Source organism: Pristiophorus japonicus, chromosome 2 (genome assembly GCF_044704955.1).
Source record: "Pristiophorus japonicus isolate sPriJap1 chromosome 2, sPriJap1.hap1, whole genome shotgun sequence".
NCBI lineage: Eukaryota > Metazoa > Chordata > Chondrichthyes > Pristiophoridae > Pristiophorus > Pristiophorus japonicus.
In genome coordinates, this window is record NC_091978.1 from 61,656,262 (window position 1) to 61,677,461 (window position 21,200).

Consider the following 21,200-nt stretch of genomic DNA (forward strand, 5'->3'; position numbering starts at 1 on the left):
CCCGGCAACATCCTCGTAAATCTCCTCTGTACCCTCTCCAGTGTAATCACATCCCTGTAATGCGGTGACCAGAACTGCACGCAGTACTCCAGCTGTGGCCTAACCAGTGTTTTATACAGTTCAAGCATAACTCCCCTGCTCTTGTATTCTACACGTCGGCTAATAAAGGCAAGCATTCCATATGTCTTCTTAACCACCTTATCTAACTGGCCTGCTACTTTCAGGGATCTGTGGACATGCACTCCAAGGTCCCTTGTTCCTCTACACTTCTCAGTATCCTACCATTTAATGTGTATTCCCTTTCCTTGTTAGCCCTCCCAAAATGCATTACCTCACACTTCTCCTGGATTAAATTCCATTTCCCACTGTTCTGTCCACCTGACCAGTTGATTGATATCTTCCTGCAGTTCGCAGCTTTCTTCTTCATTATCAACCACACAGCTGATTTTAGTGTCATCTGCAAACTTCTTAATCATACCCCCTATATTCAAGTCTAGATCATTGATGTATATCACAAAAAGCACAGAACCTAGTACTGAGCCCTGTGGAACCCCACTGGAAACATCCTTCCAGTCACAAAAACACCCATCAACCATTACCTTTTGCTTCCTGTCTCCAAGCCAATTTTGGATCCAACTTGCCACTTTGCCCTGGATTCCATGGGCTTTTACGTTTGTGACTAGTCTGCCATATGGGACCTTATCAAAAGCTTTGCTAAAATCCATATACACTATATCATACGCTTTGCCTTCCTCGACCCTGCTGGTTACCTCCTCGAAAAATTCAATCAAGTTAGTCAGACACGACCTTCCCTTAACAAATCCGTGCTGACTGTCCTTGATTAATCCGTGTCTTTCTAAGTGAAGATTTATCCTGTCCTTCAGGATTTTTTCCAATAATTTTCCCACCACTGAGGTTAGACTAACTAGCCTGTAATTACTCGGTCTATCCCTTTCTCCCTTCTTAAACAAAGGTACCACATTCATCATCATAGGCAGTCCCTCGGAATCGAGGAAGATTTATCCTGTCCTTCAGGATTTTTTCCAATAATTTTCCCAACACTGAGGTTAGGCTGATTGACCTGTAATTACTCCGTCTATCCCTTTCTCCCTTCTTAAACAACGTAATACATTAGCAGTCCTCCAGTCCTGGCACCACACCTGAAGCCAGAGAGGATTGGAAAATGATCGTCAAAGTCTCTGCTATTTCCTCTTTTGCTTCACTTAGCAGCTTGGGATACATTTCATCCAGTCCTGGGGATTTATCCACTTTCAAAGCTGCTAAACCCCGTAATACCTCCTCTCTCACTATAGGGAAGGGAGTATCTCAAGCTGGCTTAGCTGGCGACCTTAACCCTAACTTCCTGCACATGTGGTTGTCCAGGCCACAAGAAGCGTCCAGGACTTCCCTCATGGCACAGAGTGTGCATTCCACAGGATTGAACTGCCCTGCCATGCCTCTATTTAATAGACTAAGAACTAACTTAACAGAAATAAACTTAAAACATACTCACCAATCAGCTTCTTCCCTTGTGCCGATGTCACTTTTTTACTCTGACGTCACTCTTTTGAATTTTGCCTCTCTGGTCCCGCTGCCGCTCCCACACTGGTCCACTGCCTCCTCCGTTGTCGGGCGTCCTCTGCCACGCTCCGTTATGGCCCCTCTGCCTTGCCTCTGGTCCCACTGCCACAAGTCTGATCTGTTCCTCACAGGACATCTGCACAAGCATTCTTTGCGGGCAGGGCTCACTGGACAGCCATCAGGGATGGGAGCCCTGATTTTTGTGCTACCTAGATTGAGGGTACTGAGGTTAATTATAACGCCCATATTATGTCTCCAGCTGGACCGGGTCGCTCAGCACCACTACAGCTTCATTAAATGCCCTTTACCAACTGAGCCATCAAAGGTGCTTTTTCCCCTTAAAATGTTATTAACTTTCCTGAAGAACAACTAACTTATTTAAGAAGTACTGAACTTGCAAGCAAAGTCATTTTTAAACTTTCTTTCATGTTGCAAAGCCAAAATGAAGGCCCAAGACCTATAGTGCAGGACTCCATCAAGGTTGAAAAAACATGAGGAGGTAATGCAGGAAATTGTGGCTATTATGGTTGTGAGTTCTGTCACAATTCAAATCGTGAGATAGTTTCTATAATTTTAATATCCAAGTATGGGATGTGACTCTCACTTTAATTTTGTGCTACTGAGGGCTTAGTCTCTCTAGATTGAAGTACAATCTACATTCTGTAAGTGTGGCTGCAAATTGGATTATGAGAATACCACGTCCACAGATAACCCAGCTGTCTATACTGCAATGACATTGGCTGATATGTTAATGCTTACTAATTGTGAAATGTTGATCTTACCAGAAGCACTTCCTGATAACTATCTGTATAGGTGTCAGTCTGTGGACTCCAGCGGATTGTCAATTTGTTTGGCTGGAGATAAGCTTCTGGGAGACCAACCCCCGTTTCCTTGAACCTCTGATGAAGATGTAAAACACCTTTTTGATTTATTTTGTCGGAGTTCAATCTTCACATCAAAGAAGGGTGACGGAGGTCCTTGAGACAGGCATCTGAGGAGGTGGACCCTGATAGACAGCCCGTTAATCAGAAACTACAATGGGCAATTTTGATCTTAAGTGCTGGGAAGGTGGGCAGTTAAAATCATACAGGTGATTTACCTACCTGAAACCAGAGGGGTCTTTAACTATGTAGGTTAGGGTCCGATGACATCACCAAGCCCCAACTGCAATTTTAACTCTGGTCTGAGCAGGGAGGCCTCTTGCAGGACCAAAAGAAGTTATTTAAGGTAAGTATCCTGTATTTTACTTTCCTTGTGAGGCCAGGAGTACTTCTTTGGGTCCCACAAGGACAGTTTAGGCCTCCCCCTTCTTGGGCTCCCCGCAACCCCCACCGCCCCTCCGAACCTCTGCTCCTGCCCGCTGGCCAACTGCTGCTTTCCACCCATTTCGAGCGGGCAGCTGACCAACTGCCTCTGGGTGAGGTCTGGGAGTTAAATTCGTCTGACGAGGCCTGGGGTGGTTTGGCACTCCTGCTCCTCCTGAACTCACAAAAATGAATAACAACATCCATTTTTGGGCCTCTCTTTGGCTAGATCAGCAGCTGAAACTGGGCAGGGTGTGCAAGGTACACACTCCCCTCCCCCCCCCCGCTCCCCGCCCAGTTCTATCCTAAAATGTCGATCAGGATCCTATGTACGTCACAGGACCCTGATTTGCATATTAAAATGGCCTACTGCCTGAAACCGTCATATGCTTCAGCCACCCAGCAATAGGGACGGCCAGAACACCGGCATAAACAGGGCAGTTAGCCAATTATGGGCATCTACTGCTCCGTTTACACTCTGTGGCCCAAGGTGACATTTATCCCTGTTTCTTTGCATGTGATTCTAAAATCTTTTAGTGGACAGACTGTAAGCGCTTTAGTGAGACAAGGCCAAAGACAAATCATTAAGCTGCTTTATTTTCCACCCACTAAGTGAACATACAGAGTAATGGTTCCAATGAAATTTCACCTTCATCCAATTAATTTCAGTTCCTTCCTTGTGAACAAGAAAAATATTCACTTTTCTTGGACAGTCTTTTTCTCTGGAACCTGGCCAGCTATCTAAGCCAAAGCCAGCATTCTTCTTAAAGGCAACCACCCTGGATCTTAATGGCCTCCTTCTCAGCACACCTCACAATTGATTGATTTTGAGCAAGATTTTTCTCTCCTTTTTGTTACTTTCGAGCATAGGAAGTTGGGGTTTGCTGCTCTCCAACATCCTCCCCATTCACTGATCCACCAGTAGGTCTTTCAACAAACTGTCTACCTCCCACAAGAACAGATTCTTGACAGACATACCATACTGGGTTCAATGTATAGAGTCATCCTAATTATAAAAGGTATAGATGTGTGTGTGCGTGTGTGTGTGGAGAAAGTACGAAACCAGGTAATAAATTATTTATTGACCGTTAAATTTGGGAGGGCTCTTTTTTGCATATTGAAATGGCCTAATGCCTGCTTGGGTAAAGGATGCCTCTTGTTTGTCCTTGTCCAATATGGGCAGTGGCGCACTTTCAGTCGGAAGTGTACACATATTTCTTGCCTGCCATTTTGGTGCCTAGGAGGTCACAGAGCGCCTTAGAAAAAGTCACAATTATGAATGTGGCCAATTTAACCCTCCATTGTCTCCAGTTGTTACGGAACACATCTCCAATGCCTAGTTCATTAAAATATAAAGCACCTCTTCATCCAGGCAGCTGTAGCCTATGACTTTAAGGAGAATTTTGAATCCGCGTGAACCCACTTTAATTTAAAAACACAGCCCTTAAGTGTAATTCACTTGTGTAAGATTTGGATCACAGATCACACACAGATTACCCAAAGGGTCTTAGGAGTTGAAAGGCATTTTATTAAAGAGCTACAGTTTTAAGCATAATCAGATACTACATGCGATTGAGATAGATGTAGTGAACATACAACCCATGACAGATGAGAGTGACCTACAACCTCGGAACAGAATGGAATGACCAGCGGACGGACAGAGAGGCAGAACGGTGGTCTTGGATTGCGTGGCTCCCTGCAACCTGTGGCAGTGGTTACTTCTGTTGGGTCGTCCCTCGAGTTGTTGGAGGTGTTAAGCTGTCGGCCAGCATCGATCCACCCCAGAGGCTAAACTTGACCAAGGTGTTAGGTCATAGCCAGCATGCGTCCACCTCGAGGAAGCCGTTGCTCCTAACTGGTTGTTTCTTTCGGCTGCCTGTTTATACACCTTATTGCGATGGGCCGGTGGATACCTCGCATCAATCCTTTGTTACCCATTCAATTGTCCAATTACGGAGGAATAGGTACCTAAGGCAAACTCCGCCTGTCCCCATGAGATCATCCCTCTTATCTCTTGTTTGGACTTCTGGGTACCTTCTCTTGGACAGTTTGTTTATAAGGCTCCTCGCCAGACCTCTTATCAGACCTAGTCATGCCTATATGAAGGCCTGTTCCTGCATTATGTCCTTGCGATGGCCTTAGCTCTTTGTACAACTCCTTATCTGATATGACTGAAATTCTCATATGTCATCAGTTCATCATGGCTGCCGGAGCTAGGCAAACCCATGATTTCTTACACTTCCAAAACCATTCTGTGCAAAAATAGACTATAATCCTAAAATGCGACACTTGCGCTTAGTCGGGACCGTTCTGTTGTGAGAATCAGTATCTGCCTTCTTGCTCTGTTCTGTTCCTGGCTGCTCGATGGGGTGTGTAATTATTTTTATAAGTTGAATCTAAACTTGAGAAAGTTGTTTTTCTTTGAGAAAAATGGTTGAAATTTCTTTCAACATTGGAATCCAACACTGGAAGCTTACAAGAGTTGTCCATGGAAACAAAACATTTTCTGTTTGGGAGTATATGCCCGGGCATCACTTTCCACATGGTGATGGGCAATGGTGTTTCATTAGTGACGTGGCATTTTAAAATGTCTTACTCTGTCCCAAGTTAACTGAAAATGAAAAATTTGCAGGGCTATGGGGAAAGAGCAGGGCTGTAGGTCTAATTAGTTTGTTCGTTCAAAGTGCCAGCTAGGCACAATAGGCTGAATGGCCTCTGTGCTGTATGATTCTATGATCTCAGCATTACGGTCACTACAATTATCCTCATTTCCCTTTTCTCTCCATCCCTTATGTTTTTCCCCTCTCCTGCTTTCTGCTTAACGTGACCCTCTAAGGGGCCAAGTTTCGGCCTGAGTTGCTCTTGTTTTTTTGGAGCAACTGGTTTAGAATGGAGTATCTTAGAAATTTGAATTCTCGGCATTTAGTTTGCTCCAGTTCTAGTCAGTTAGAACAGTTTCACTTTGGAACAGAATTATTTTTCAAAAGGGGGCGTGTCCGGCCACTTACGCCTGTTTTCAAAGTTTAGGCAGTGAAAACTTACTCCAAACTAACTTAGAATGGAGTAAGTGAAGATTTTTGTACATTTGAAAAAACCTTGTCTACACTTTAGAAAATCAGGCGTAGGTTACAAATTAGGCTTAGGGAATGGAGGGGGCTGGGTTTAAAGGGAAGTTTACAAACATTAAACACTTCAGTTTTACAAATAAAGAGCCATCATCAATAATAAATGATAAATACATCAATAAATCAACCAATAAATCAATCAAAAAAAATTAATTAAAAATATATTTTTTTTTAAATCAATAAATAAAACATTTTCTACTTATCGACTGCAGCACCGGGAGTCCTCCAACAGCGTGCTGGGACGGCCCCCCCAGTGTGTCTCTGTCAGTGTCTCTATCTCTGTCTGTCTGTGTGTGTCTCTCACTCTCTGTCTGTCAGTGTCTGTGTTTGACAGCGAGGGGAGGGGGAGGGGGAGAAGGGGGGGTGGGAGGGGGAGGGAGAAAAGGGGTTGGGAGGGGGAGAAGGGGGGTGGGAGGGGAGGGGGGAAAGGGAGGGGGAGGGGGACAAGGGCGGGTGGGGGGGAGGGGGTGGGGAGGGAGACGGGGGTTGGGGAGGAGACGGGGGTTGGGGAGGAGATGGGGGGTGGGGGGGGAGAAAGGGGGAGGAGGGGAGAGAAGGGGGGGAGGGGGTGGGGAGGGAGAAGGGGGGTGGGGAGGGAGAAGGGGGTTGGGGAGGAGACGCGGGGAGGGGTGAGAAGGGGGTTGGGGAGGAGACGGGGAGGGGTGAGAAGGGGGTAAGGGGGGAAGGGAGAGAAGGGGGTGGTGGAGAAGGGGGGGGGAGAAGTTGGGGGGAGAAGGGGGTTGGGGAGGAGACGGGGGGGGTGGGGGGGAGAGGGGGAGGAGGAAAAGAGGTAGAGTGGGTGGAGGAGGAGGGTGGGGAGGGGAGGGAGGAGGAGGGGGTGGTGGGGGGGGAGGAGGAGGGGGGTGGGGGGTAGGAGGAGGAGAGGAGGGGCGAGGAGAAGGGGAAGAAAGGGTGGGGAGGGGGTGGGAGGAGGCGAGGAGAAGGGGGGGAGGGGGAGAAGGAGGGAGAGAGGATGGAGGGAGGGAAGGAAAGAGGATGGAGGGAGGGAGGGGAGGAGAGAGGAGGGAGGGAAGGAGAGGGGGGGAGGGAGGGAAGGAGAGGGGGGGAGGAAGGGAGAGGGGGGAGGGAGAGAGGGGTTGGAGGGAGGGGTTGGAGGGAGGCAGGGAGAGATAGGGTGGAGGGAGGGAGGGAGGGGGGGGAGGGAGTGAGAGTGAGGGAGAGTGAGGAGGGAGAGAGTGAGGAGGGAGGGAGGAGGGAGGGGAGGGATGAGGGAGAGAAGGAGGCTGAACGGCCGGGCCCAAGACTTCGGGCTGGATTTACAGGCAGGTGGGGGGGGGGGATGGAGGAAGAGTCGCGGAGGTCCGGGGGTGGGGGGGGGGGGGAGTGAGGGAGAGAGTTGCGGAGGTCCGGGGGTGGGGGGGGGAGGGTCGGGGGCGGGGCGAGAGTCGCGGAGGTCCGGGTGGGGAGGGGAGAAGAGAGAGTCGCGGAGGTCGGGTAGGGTTGGGGGGTGGGGGGGGAAGCGGAGGTCGGGTCGCCGGGGGGGGGAAGCAGAGGCTGGGTTGGGGGGGCGGGAGAGCGGGGGTCGGGTCGGGTCGGGTGGGAGGAGCCTTATCCACACAGCCCCAGTGAGGCCATTTGGCCAGGGCTAGGGGCTGCGTGCTTCGGGCCCCTCCCACAGTTTTGGGCGCCTGGAGCTACTGCATATGCACGCCCACTGTAGCGCGCATGTGCAGAAGTCCCGGCACTGTTTTCAGCGCGGGGACCTGTTTCCGCCCCCCACAGCTCGTGCTGCGCCGCGCCCAGCTCCAGAGGACCTGCAGGGAGCCGGAGAATAGGTGAGTTTTTTTTAGGCACACTTTGTGGCGCGAGAAACGGGCATCCAGGACGGCGCGGCCCGAAACTTGGGCCCTAAGTGAGGAGCGCTATATTTAGCACATGTTCCCGTTGTTTTGACTATTGCAGCTATTCATCACCCCACTAACCAGCTCCTCATCCACATTTATAATTGTGATATAGTTTCCCCAAGTTATGACATTTTCTCTTGGTGATTTGACAGTTGAATTCAGGAAATATCCTGCCAAGAAATGCGTAATTCAAAAGTAGTTTTTGTAGAATTGCCTCAAAACGTTGGTGAAAAGCTTCACAGATTTGAAACAGCCTGGCCATCTGATTCACCACTGAATACAATCCTTTTCATTGCACAAAAAAATCTCAAAAATCCTTTTATTGCTCAGCCTTGCAGATTTGTTTACCCCTGGAGTCAATGTCATCTCAACCCTGGAACCAGAATCTTCTATCCAGTCCAGACTGATTGTAATTCATTATAGCGCAGGGCTGTTCTTTCTGAAAGAGATTAAAGATTTATTTTCCTCTGCATCCAATTTTCTCTCTTTTGAAGGCAAACACTCTTCAGACAGTGTTATAGTTCCATGGGTGTCAGCTGCCCGGCAGTATTTCACTCAACTGAGTTTAGGCAGTAGGTATGAGTAGGCTTTTTGACTGTGATCAGGGCGGAAGACCCTGGTCTTGTCCTCATCCGACATTCACACACATAGGCGTAGATCTTGACTTTGTGTGATTGTGTAAAACAGGTGATCGTGAGTTGGCGGTCCGTTTTACATCTCTCCCACTTTTTATTTGCAAAATGGCTTCAATCCATTTTGCACTGTCGCACAAAGTCAAGATCTACACCACAACTTGTAATACAGGTTACTAGATTGCAGTCAGGTGCGACAACTCTGGCCCTTTTTTTCTCATCCTTAGCCGAAGGGTGCTGAGGCCAATTGTTATGTCCTACTGCCACCGTGGCTGATATCAGTTAATTCAGCACAGATCACAAATTGAATTAGGAGACCAAAACTGAACACAATATTCCAGGTGAGGCCTCACCAAGGCCCTGTACAACTACAGTAAGACCTCCCTGCTCCTATACTCAAATCCCCTAGCTATGAAGGCCAACATACCATTTGCCTTCTTCACCGCCTGCTGTACCTGCATGGCAACTTTCAGTGACTGATGAAGCATGACACCCAGGTCTCGTTGCACCTCCCCTTTTCCTAATCTGCCGCGATTCAGATAATATTCTGCCTTCGTGTTTTTGCCACCAAGTGGATAAGCTCATATTTATCCACATTATACTGCATCTGCCATGCATTTGCCCACTCACCTAACCTGTCCAAGTCACCCTGCAGCCTCTTAGCATCCTCCTCACAGTTCACACCGCCACCCAGCTTCGTGTCATCTGCAAACTTGGAGATATTACACTTAATTCCTTCATCTAAATCATTGATGTATATTGTAAATAGCTGGGGTCCCAGCACTGAGCCCAGCAGCACCCCACTAGTCCCTGCCTGCCATCCTGAAAAGGACCCATGAATCCCGACTCTCTGCTTCCTGTCTGCCAACTAGTTCTCTATCCACATCAGTACATTACCCCCAATACCATGTGCTTTAATTTTGCACACAAATCTCTTATGTGGGACCTTGTCAAAAGCCTTTTGAAAGTTCAAATACACCACATCCACTGGTTCTCCCTTGTCCACTCTATCGGTTACATCCTCAAAAAATTCTAGAAGATTTGTCAAGCATGATTTCCCTTTCATAAATCTATGTTGACTTGGACCTATCCTGTCACTACTTTCCAAATGCGCCTCGATTTCATCTTTAATAATTGATTCTAACATTTTCCCCACTACTGATGTCAGGCTAACTGGTCTATAATTACCCCTTTTTCTCTCTCACTCCTTTTTTAAAAAGTGGTGTTACATTAGCTACCCTCCAGTCCATAGGAACTGATCCAGAGTCGATAGACTGTTGGAAAATGATCACCAATGCATCCACTATTTCTAGGGCCACTTCCTTAAGTACTCTGGCATGCAGACTATCAGGCCCTGGGGGATTATTCAGCCTTCAATCCCATCAATTTCCCTAACACAATTTCCTGCCTAATAAGGATTTCCTTCAGTTCCTCCTTCTCACTCGATCCTCAGTCCCCTAGTATTTCCGGAAGGTTATTTGTGTTTCTTCCTTTGTGAAGACAAAACTAAAGTATTTGTTCAACTGGCCTGCCATTTCTTTGTTCCCCATTATAAATTCACCTGAATCTGACTGTAAAGGACCTAATCTTCACTAATCTTTTTTCTCTTCACATATCTATAGAAGCTTTTGCAGTCAGTTTTAATGTTCACAGCAAGCTTCCTCTCATACTCTATTTCCCCCCTCCTAATTAAACATTTTGGCCTCCTCTGCTGGATTCTAAATTTCTTCCAGTCCTTAGGTTTGCTGCTTTTTTTGGCCAATTTATATGCCTCTTCCTTGTGTATGTTCCTATGGGCCAAATAGCCTCAAACTGTGCCATAAATTTCCATGATTCTGTGATGCTAGGGTCAATTAAATGGGAATTCTGGATTGTAGTACTACAGTATATAGTATCCTGATTTGAATTGTGGCTGGGCACAAAGTCGAGTTGTTCCATCTGTTATCTCAGTGAGTACATTCTCACAGAAACATTCATCTCCAGTCCCATGGTGGTACTATCGCAATAAAAGCTTTGAATAGGTTGCAGTGTATCATGCAAGGATGGTTTTCAGAACAACACAACTTGTATTTATATAAAAGCAAAGTACTGTGGATGCTGGGAATCTGAAATAAAAATAGAAAATGCTGGAAATACTCAGCAGGTCAGGCAGCATCTGTGGACAGAGAAACAGAGTTAACATTTCGGGTCCATGACCTGTCATCAGAACTGGAAAATCTTACAGATGTAACAGCTTTTATGCAAGTACAGAGGAAGGGAAAGGGGAATAAGAGGAAAGAACAAAAGGGTAAGGTCTTTGACAGGGTGGAAGGCAGGAAAGATTGAATAACAAAAGGGATGATGGTGCAAGGCAAAAGGGGGTGGTAATGGGACAAGTAAAAAAAAAAAATGGGTCTAGAAGAGGTGTAAATGGGAATAAAGGAGTGCAGGAATCACTACTGCTCTGCAGACCATGAGCTTGGTGCCGGGTTTAAGGTGTTGGTCTTCAAACACTCTCTTCCTCAGCAACTGAATGCTGCACAGACACACTGAAGGTGGTGTTGGGTTTTGTCGCCGATGTCTGCCCTTGCTGACAGGAAGCTCCCAAGGTATGGAAAGTGGTCCACGCTGTCCAAGGTTTTTTTCGTGGATGTTGATGATCGAGGGGCAGTACTGTGAGCCGGGGGCAGGTTGTTAGTGAATCTTTGTCTTACGGATATGTAATGTAAGACCCATAATCTCGTGTGCTTCAGTGAAGGTGTCAACGATGGTTTGGAGTTCGGCCTCCGCATCGTCTGCGTACTGTAATTCAATGATCGAGATTGGGACAATCTTGGTACTCAACTGGAGGTGACGGAAGTTGAACAATTTCCCTTTCGTCCTGTAGATTAGCTCCACTCCAGCAGGGAGCTTGTTGAAGGTTAGATGAAGCATTGCAGCAAGAAAGTTTGAGAAGAGTGTTGGTGCAATGACACAGCCTTTCTTGACCCCGGTCTGAACTTGTATTCGGTCTGTGGTGGATCCGTTGGTAAGGATCATGGCTTGCATGTCATCATGAAGTAGGTGGGGGATGGTGACAAATTTTTGAGGACAGACAATTTTTGAGGAGGACACTCCATAATCCTCTCGGTTGACAGTGTCGAAGGCCTTTGTGAGGTCAAAGAAGGCCATGTACAGTAGACATCGCAAAGCACTGGGAAAGTACCACCAATATTGCCTCTGCAAAATTCAGCAAATCCGCTGGCAGGATAGGCATACCAACATCAGTGTTCTCTCTCAGGCCAACATCCCCAGCATCGAAGCATTGACCACGGTCAATCAGCTCCGATGGGCGGGCCACGTAGTCCTCATGCCCGACAGAAGATCCCCGAAACACGCACTCTACTCCGAGCTCTGTCACGGCAAGTGGGCCCTAGGAGGGCAGAGTAAACGCTTCAAGGACAACCTCAAAGCCGCCTTGAAAAAATGTAACATCCCCACCAAATCTTGGGAATCCCTGGCCCATGACCACTCAAAGTGGAGGAGAAGCAGCATTTGAAAAGGCAGCGAACACTTTGAGTCTCTTCATCGGGAGCACGCGGAAGCCAAGCACAAACAGCGGAAGGAGCTTATATCAATCCAAGCACCCTACCCACCCGTCCCTTCAACCACCACCTGCCCAACCTGTAGATCCCACATTGGACTCATCAGCCACCATGATAGTGTGGAAGCAAGTCATCCTCGAATCCAAGGGATTGCCTAAGCAGAAGAAATGGGAATAGCAGAATCAACATGTGCTATTTGGAAAAAATGGGACAGAGGGTATGATCTGAAATTGTTGAACTCGATGTTGAGTCTGGAAGGCTGTAAAGTGCATAATTGAAAGATGAGGTGCTGTTCCTCGAGCTTCATTGGAATGGTGAAGGAAGGCACGGACAGAGAGATCAGAGTGGGAGTGTAGCGGAGATTTAAAGTGACAGGTGACCGGAAGCTCAGGGTCACATTTGCGGACTGAATGGATGTGTCCCGCAAAGCAATCACCCAATCTGCCTTTGGTCTCCCCAATGTCGAGGAAACTACATCGTGAGCAGCAAATACAGTATACTAAATTGAAAGAAGTACAAGTAAATCTCTGTTTCACCAGGAAGGAGTGTCTGCAGCCCTGGAGGTAAAAGGGGAAGGTGTTGCATCTTCTGCGTTGGCACGGGAAGGTGCCATGGGAAGGGGAAGGGATGTTGGGGGTGTTTGAGGAGTGGACCAGGCCCTTCAGAATGCTGAAAGGGGAGGGGAAGATGTGCTTGGCGGTGCGATCACGCTGGAGGTTGCGGAAATAGCAGATGATTTTTTAAAAATTCTTTTACAGGATGTGGGCAAGGTCAGCTTTTATTGCCCATCCCTAATTGCCCTTGAGAAGGTGATGGTGAGCCACTGCCTTGAACCGCTGCAGTTCATGTGGTAAAGGCAGTCCCACAGTGCTGTTATACCTCTTTGTAGCGACTGAGTGACTTTCTAGGCTAGGGCAGTTAAGAGTCAACCGCATTACTGTGGGTCTGGAGTCACATATAGGCCAGACCAGGTAAGGATGGTAGATTTCTTTCGCTAAAGGACACTCATGAACCAGATGGGTTTTTAAATGACAATCCAGTAGTTTCCTGGGGCCCAAAATTCCACATGGACTTATTTTGGCGCAGTTGTAGAGGCATGTCCGATTTTTTTCGTGGCCCAACTGTGCCCAAAAAAAAGTTCCAAGTTTTGCCAGCATAACCTTTCATTTTGGAGCAGCACAGGTGTCCTTAAGCTCTGTGGGTGGAGCTTAAGGTCTGCGCCAAAAAACTGAGGTTGCCAGGGTAACGATGGATGCTCTGAAGGGCTGAGGCACAAATAAAGCATTTCCCCTTTGTAAAATAGATCACTAAGTGAGACTTGGAACAACAGACTGAAATCTCAATATATGAAACAATATGAAATTCCTTTATTCCTTTTTAGCATTTATAGATTTTTTTCACCTCTACATTGTCGGTGCAGGTGCAATCCTGGGTCAAAAGTCCCTGCCCCCCCCACCCCCACCAGCCCGCTTTAATCCCAGGCTGAAAGGACTATGCACTGGCCCGCTGCAATCCCGGCCGAAAGAACCCCCCCCCGCCACCACCACCCCACCACCGTTTCTTCAGCTCTGCTGAAACAATGGCGTCTTCTCTGCGCCGATTTCCTTACGTATAGGGAAGGTTTAAGATGGCCCCATTATGACCGGCTTCTGGTCCGATGGGAAAAAAACTTCAAAGTGGAGAAAATCGATCGGAAGCCTGCCTCATCATACCCAGCAGTAAAATAATCGTGGGTGCGCCAGGTTTCTGGCGGGCCTCAATTTCGGCCCCTGGTCAGTGACAATCTTGGAACCGATGATGTTCAGTATGCATTTATATAGTGCCTTTAATGTAGTAAAGTATCCCTAGGCACTTCACTGAAGCATTATTGAACAAGATTTGACACTGAGCCACATAAAGATATTTGGACAGGTAGGTTTTAAGGAGCATCTTAAAGGAAGAGAAAGTTAGAGAGGCAGTCTTTTAAATATTCACCATTAATTGGTTTCTTCACTCTGGTCACTCAGGCAAATGAGAAGGAAAAAATCCATTAAATCGTTCTCAATCTCATTAGGATTGCAGCAATATGTAACAGGGAGTGTGTGAAATAAAGCTTAGGGCCCAAGCAGCTGAAGGTATGATCGCCAATGGTGGAGTGATTAAAATCAGGGATACACAAGAGAGCAGAATCGGAGGAATGCAGAGATCTCGGAGGGTTAAAGGAGGTTACAGAGATAGGGAGGGGCGAAGCCATGGAGGGATTTGAAAACAAGGATGAGAATTTTTAAATCATGGCATTGCCGGACTCGATCAGCAAGCACCGGGGTGATGGATAAATGGGACTTGGTGTGGATTAGGAGCAGAGTTTTGGATGAGTTCAAGTTTAGGTAGTGTGGAAGATGGGAGGCTGGACACAAATGCATTGAAATAGTCAAATCTAGAGGTAACAAAGGAATGGATGAGGGTTTCAGCAGCTGTTGAGCTGAGGCAGGGGCAGAGATGGGCAATGTTACAGAGATGGAAGTGGGCGACCTTGCTGATGGAGCGGGTATGTGGTTGATAGCTCACCTCAGGGTCAAATAGGATGCCAAGTTTGCTGAACCAGGTCTGGTTCAGCCACAGACAGTGGCCAGGGAGAGGGATGGAGTTTGTCGCTGGCACCAAAGACACTGGCTTTGGTCATCCCAATGTTAAGTTGGAGGAAATTTCTGCTCATCCAGTACGGGATGTCAGACAAGCAGTATGACAAATCAGAGACAGGTAAGGGTTGAGAGAAGTGGTGATGAGGTAGAGCTGGATGTTGTCAGTGTACATGTGGAACCCGACGTTGTGTTTTCGGATGATGTCGCCGAGGGGTACCATGTAAATGATAAATAGAAGGGGGCCTAGGATAGATTCTTGGGGGACCCAAGAGGTAACCGAGCGGGAAGAGACGCCATTACAGGTAATTTATTTTCTACGACTGGATAGAGTAGAATGGAACCAGGTGAAGGCAATCCCACCTAGTTGGATGACGGAGGAGAGGATTTGGAGGAGGATGGTGTAGTCAAACCGGGCCAGATGGATGAGGAGACATGGTTACCATGGTCAGAGTCACATAAGATGTCATTTGTGACTTTGATAAGGGCTGTTTCAGTGCTTTGGGAATGGCATAAACGTGATTGGAGGGATTCAAACATGGAGTTCCAGGAAAAATGAGCATAGATTTAGGAGGCAACAGCAAGTTGAAGGACTTTAGGCACAAAAATTCTGCAAAAGGACATAGATAAGCTGAATGAGTGGGCAAAAATTTGGCAGATAGAGTATAATATTGGAAAGTGTGAGGTCATGCAGTTTGGCAGAAAAATAATCAAACAGCAAGTTATTATTTAAATGGAGATAAATTGCAAAGTGCTGCAGTACAGCGGGACCTGGGGGTACTTGTGCATGAAACACAAAAGGTTAGTATGCAGACACAGTAAGTGATCAGGAAGGCCAATGGAATCTTGGCCTTTATTGCAAAGGGGATGGAGTATAAAAACAGGGAAGTTTTGCTCCAGTTATACAGAGCATTGTTGAGGCCACACCTAGAATACTTTATGCAGTTTTGATTTCCATATTTACAAAAGGATATACCTGCTTTGGAGGCAATTCAGAGAAGGTTCACTAGTCTGATTCCGGAGGTAAGGAGGTTGACTTATGAGGAAAGGTTGAGGAGGTTGGACCTCTACTCATTGGAATTCAGAAGAATGAGAGATGATCTTATCGATGCGTATAAGATTATGTGGGGGCTTGACAAGGTGGATCTTAGAATAAGGGGCGCCCATTTAATACTGAGATGAGGAGGAATTTCTTCTCTTAGAGGGTTATAAATCTGTGGAATTCGCTGCCTCAGAGAGCTGTGGAAGCCGGGACATTGAATAAATTTAAGACAGAGATAGACAGTTTCTTAACCAACAAGGGATTAAAGGATTATGGGGAGCGGACAAAGTGATTGGATCAGCCATGATCGTATTAAATGGCAGAGCAGGCTCGAGGGGCCGTATGGCCTATTCCTGTTCCTATTTCTTCTGTTCTTATGTTAAATAGAGTGCTTCGATGCTGGGGATGTTGGTCTGGTCGAGGACACTGATGTTGGTGTGCCTGTCCTCCCAGGGGATTTATAGGATCTTGCGGAGACATCATTGGTGGTATTTCTCCAGCGACTTGAGGTACTTGCTGTACATAGTCCATGTTTCTGAGCTATACAAGAGGGCGGGTATTACTACAGCCCTGTAGATCATGAGCTTGGTGGCAGTTTTGAAGGACTGGTCTTCAAACACTCTTTTCCTCAGGCGGCCGAAGGCTGCACTGACGGCAGTGTTGGATCTCGTTGTCAATGTCTGCTCTTGTTGATAGGAGGCTCCCGAGATATGGGAAGTGGTCCACGTTGATCAGTTCCGCTGGGCAGGTCACATAGTCCGCATGCCAGACACGAGACTCCCAAAGCAAGTGCTCTACTCGGAACTGCTTCACGGCAAACGAGCCAAAGGTGGGCAGTGGAAACGTTACAAGGACACCCCCAAAGTCTCCCTGATTAAAGTGCAACATCCCCACTGACACCTGGGAGATCCTGGCCAAAGACCACCCTAAGTGGAGGAAGTGCATCCAGGAGGTCACTGAGCACCTTGAGTCTCGTCGCTGAGAGCATGTAGAAATCAAGCACAGGCAGCGTAAAGAGCGTGCAACAAACCTGTTCCACCCACCCCTTCCCTCAATGACTATCCGCCCCACCTGTGACAGAGACTGTGGTTCTCGTATTGGACTGTACCTAAGAACTCATGTTAAGAGTGGAAACAAGTCTTCTTCGATACCGAGGGACTGCCTATGATGATGAAATAGAGGTTGAAGATGAGGCAGTAGTTTGCCAGGGCAGAGGTGTCAAGGGTGGGTTTTTTGAGGAGGTGGGTAATGATGGTAGATTTGAAGGGATGGAAAGTACCTGAGGAGAAGGAACGATTAACAATATCAGCTAACATAAAATCATACAGCACAGCAGGAGGCCATTCGGCCCATCATGCACATGCCAACTCTTTGGAAGAGCTGTGCAATTAGTCCCACTCCCCTGCTCTTTCCCCATAACCTTGCAATTTTTCCTTTTCAAGTTTATATTTAATTTCCTTTTGAAAGTAACTTTTGAATTTGCTTCCACGATCTTTTCAGACAGTGCATTCCAGATCATAACACTTTGGGCTCAATTTTCCCCAGTGATTTGCGCTGTTTTTTTGGCCGCGCCGCTTTTTTTGGCCTAAGTTTAAAAAAATACAAGTTTCCCCAATCAATTTGCGCCAGCGTAACTCCGTTAGTTACAATTTTTTTAAGTTTGTTTTTTTTTTGAGTCAAAGGGGGCGTAACCTGCCACCCGCGCCAATTCTAGCCAGTTAGGCAAGTTTGGCCAGCTGGGAGTTACTCCAGTTTTTCTTCGGCCGGCGTATGTGGCCTCTGTAGAAAAACCTTCTGGTAAGCTAAGGGAATCGGAGCAAGTAAGTAAATCAGTGCACCAGATGCTTGAACAGCAGCAACAGGAGTGGAAAGAGAGAGGGGTGGGGATGCCTTTCGGGTATAGTTAGGTGCGGGGACCAGGAGGGAGGAGGCAATTCAACCAGGGATAGGTGCGACGACCGGGAGGGAGGAGATCATTCGGCCAGGGATAGGTGCGGGGACCAGCACTGACATGGGGGCGGTGGGGGGACTTTAATAAATTAATGGCGGTAAGTTGCTGCAATGTTTAATGTGTTTGTGCTTGATTGCTGTGAGCTGGCTGTAAGTGTCACTTTCCAGCCTCAGCCCGCATTGTGTCCCTGGTTACCGTGGCAACTCGATCTTTTTGGCGCAGATCTTTGGCTCCACCCCCAAATCTAAACGACTGGCTAGGCGGCGCCAAAATGCAGTAATCCAACGGGGAAACTTGGAAGATTTTTTTTGGGCGTATTGGGCCCCAAATAAATGGGCGTAACTCTTCAAGTATGCCAAAAAAACAGCATTGGGGAAAATTGAGCCCCTTCTTCTGGAGGCAACAGTCCTGCCGTATTTATATTACAGCACAGTTGCCAAATTCGGGGCCACAGTTGGTGGCAGTGTTGCTATGAAAAAGGATATTAAACTGAAAATGTTCGTTTGAACTCCACGATTACAGTGGTTTCTTTAACTCGCTCTTTTCATTTATGTAAAAAAAGAGCACTATTTCTATTTTTATTTGTGATAGTTGCAAAGTATTGATGACTTACCAGTGTTTAATTCTGCCTCAGATTCCCCTGCCGTGAAAACATTGCTAAGGTTGCTGAAGTGATACCAATGAGTGTATGTGACAGCAATCCGACACTAAATTAACACGTGTTTTTTTCACATGGTTGGAATTAGGATATCAGTGAGGTTCTGCATATTCACTACTTTGCAAAGTATTGGGGTGATTCCATACTTCTTGCACTTCCAAAATGGAGCTGGGCTTGCAGAAAGCATATATTGAACAATCGGGGCTACAGTGTTGTAGCCCGAGCACCGACCCATGAAACAATGCTGCAACCTTATTTCTGACTCAAAGTGTTGTAGCCTTGGCCCTGATATTTACAAGGAAGTGTGGGGGCAGGGCGGGGGAGAGGGGTGCGGGGCTCGTAGCAGCTGGGAAAGCTGGAAGTATGAGTCCCCCAGATGCCCTGCTGAATTTAACGACAGGACCTCTTTTAAATTTTTTGACTCCATTTCTAGGCCGCAGCCAGCTAGATTGAGAGGCTGGCTGGCTGTCGGGCTGGAAGGCAAATATTGCAGGGCTATGTGGAAAGAGCAGGGGAGTGGATTAATTGCACAGCTCTTTCAAAGAGCCAGCATAGGCATAATGGGCCGAATGCCCTCCTTCTATGCTGTATGATATTATGTTAGCTGTTTTGTTAACGGTTCCCTCTCCTCTGGCACTGGCCCGTTCGCTTCAAATTTGCCATCATCAACCTCTCCTCAAAAAACCCACCCTTGACCACAGCCGGGGAGTGCAGAGATCGCGGTGGGGGAGGGGACGGGAAATGGGAACATTATGGTTGGGGGGGGGGGGGTAACAGAGAAGACATCAGGGAGGCAGGAGTGGAGATCAGGCGGGGGCCATGAGTAGATTGGCGGGGGGTTTGATCGCGGGGGCGAGTCGCAGGGCAGCAGGTAGGTAAGCTTGGTGGGCCAGGAGCCTGCTGTTCCTGACCCACAAGCAGTGCTGTAAAGGCACTTATCTGAGGGATCCGGCCCTTCTCCCCTCCCTTCAGCTGGCCGATTCCCCAAGCCCTGGGAAACCTGTTACGCAGGTGTTGAAAGTAAAACTCTGGTTACATTTGAGGCAAGCAACCTCATTAAAATATTTTAATAATGGACCTGTTTTCGAGAGCAGGTTAGTCACCTGCCCCCTCCCCCCAACCCACCTCCATTAAAACCTAAAGCGGAGACTGGTTGGGGGTGGTGTTACCGATTTTTACATTTTTAATCCCCCTCCCGTTTGTTCTAGAGGGTTAAAATTACCCCCCATTTTGCGTCCAATCTGCACTGTGATCACAGCTTTCCCGCTGGGAGTGCAGGATATATGGAATCACCCCTTATATTCCAATAAGGTTGTGGGTTCAAGTCCCAGTCCAGGAACTTGAGCACAAAAGAAATTTAGGGTGACATTCCAGTTCAGTGCTGAGGGTGCGCTGCACTGTCAGAGGTGCCATCTTTCGGATGAGACGTTAAACAGAGGCCCCATCTGCTCTCTCAAGTGAACGTAAAAGATCCTGTGGCACTATTTCAAAGAAGAGCAGGGGAGTTATCCTGACCAATATTTATCCCTCAATCAACATAACAAACAAAACCAGATTATCTGGTCATTATCACATTGCTGCTTGTGGGAGCTTACTTGTGCGCAAATTGGCTGCCGCTTTTCTAACATTACAACAGTGACTACACTCCAAAAGTGCTTAATTGGCTGTAAAGTGCTTTGAGACATCTGGTGGTCATGAAAGGCGCTATATAAGAACATAAGAAATAGGAGCAGGAGTAGGCTATACGGCCCCTTGAGCCTGCTCCGCCATTTAATACGATCATGACTGATCCGATCATGGACTCAGGTCCACTTCCCTGCCCGATCTCCATAATCCCTTAACCCTTATCGTTTAAGAAACTGTCTATTTCTGTCTTAAATTTATTCAATGTCCCAGCTTCCACAGCTCTCTGAGGCAGCGAATTCCACAGAGTCACAACCCTCTGAGAGAAGAAATTTCTCCTCATCTCAATTTTAAATGGGCGGTCCCTTATTCTAAGATCTTGCCCTCTAGTTCTAGTCTCCCCATCAGTGGAAACATCCTCTCTGCATCCACCTTGTCAAGCACCCTCATAATCTTATACGTTTCGATAAGATCACCTCTCATTCTTCTAAATTCCAATGAGTAGAGGTCCAACCTACTCAACCTTTCCTTATAAATCAACCCCTTCATCTCCGGAATCAACCTAGTGAACCTTCTCTGAACTGCCTCCAAAGCAAGTATATCCTTTCGTAAATATGGAAACCAAAACTGCATGCAGTATTCCAGGTGTGGCCTCACCAATACATAGAAACATAGAAAATAGGTGCAGGAGTAGGCCATTCAATGAGTTCCTGGCTGAACATGCAAATTCAGTACCCCCTTCCTGCTTTCTCACCATACCCCTTGATCCCCCGAGTAGTAAGGACTTCATCGAACTCCCTTTTGAATATATTTAGCGAATTGGCCTCAACTACTTCCTGTGGTAGAGAATTCCACAGGTTCACCACTCTCTGGGTGAAGACATTTCTCCTCATCTCGGTCCTAAATGGCTTACCCCTTATCCTGAGACTGTGACCCCTGGTTCTGGACTTCCCCAACATTGGGAACATTCTTCCTTCATCCAACCTGTCTAAACCCGTCAGAATTTTAAACGTTTCTATGAGGTCCCCTCTCATTCTTCTGAACTCCAGTGAATACAAGCCCAGTTGATCCAGTCTTTCTTGATAGGTCAGTCCCACCATCCCGGGAATCAGTCTGGTGAACCTTCGCTGCACTCCCTCAATAGCAAGAATGTCCTTCCTCAAGTTAGGAGACCTAAACTGTACACAATATTCCAGGTGTGGCCTCACCAAGGCCCTGTACAACTGAAGCAACACCTC

The 21,200-nt window shown here is 47.2% G+C and overlaps 1 protein-coding gene across 5 annotated transcripts in view; it reads left to right on the forward strand.

Annotated features, from left to right (window-relative positions):
* Positions 1 to 21,200, forward strand: part of poli (polymerase (DNA directed) iota) — a 71,423-nt gene that overhangs the window by 7,684 nt on the left and 42,539 nt on the right. The window contains exon 1 of one of the 5 annotated variants that reach the window (XM_070862051.1): positions 16,155 to 16,239. The exons of the other annotated variants lie outside the window; for them this stretch is intronic. The gene's annotated coding sequence lies outside the window, so the exon portion shown is untranslated. Of the gene's footprint in view, positions 1 to 16,154; positions 16,240 to 21,200 lie in introns of those variants that run through there. 5 annotated transcript variants of the gene reach the window in all.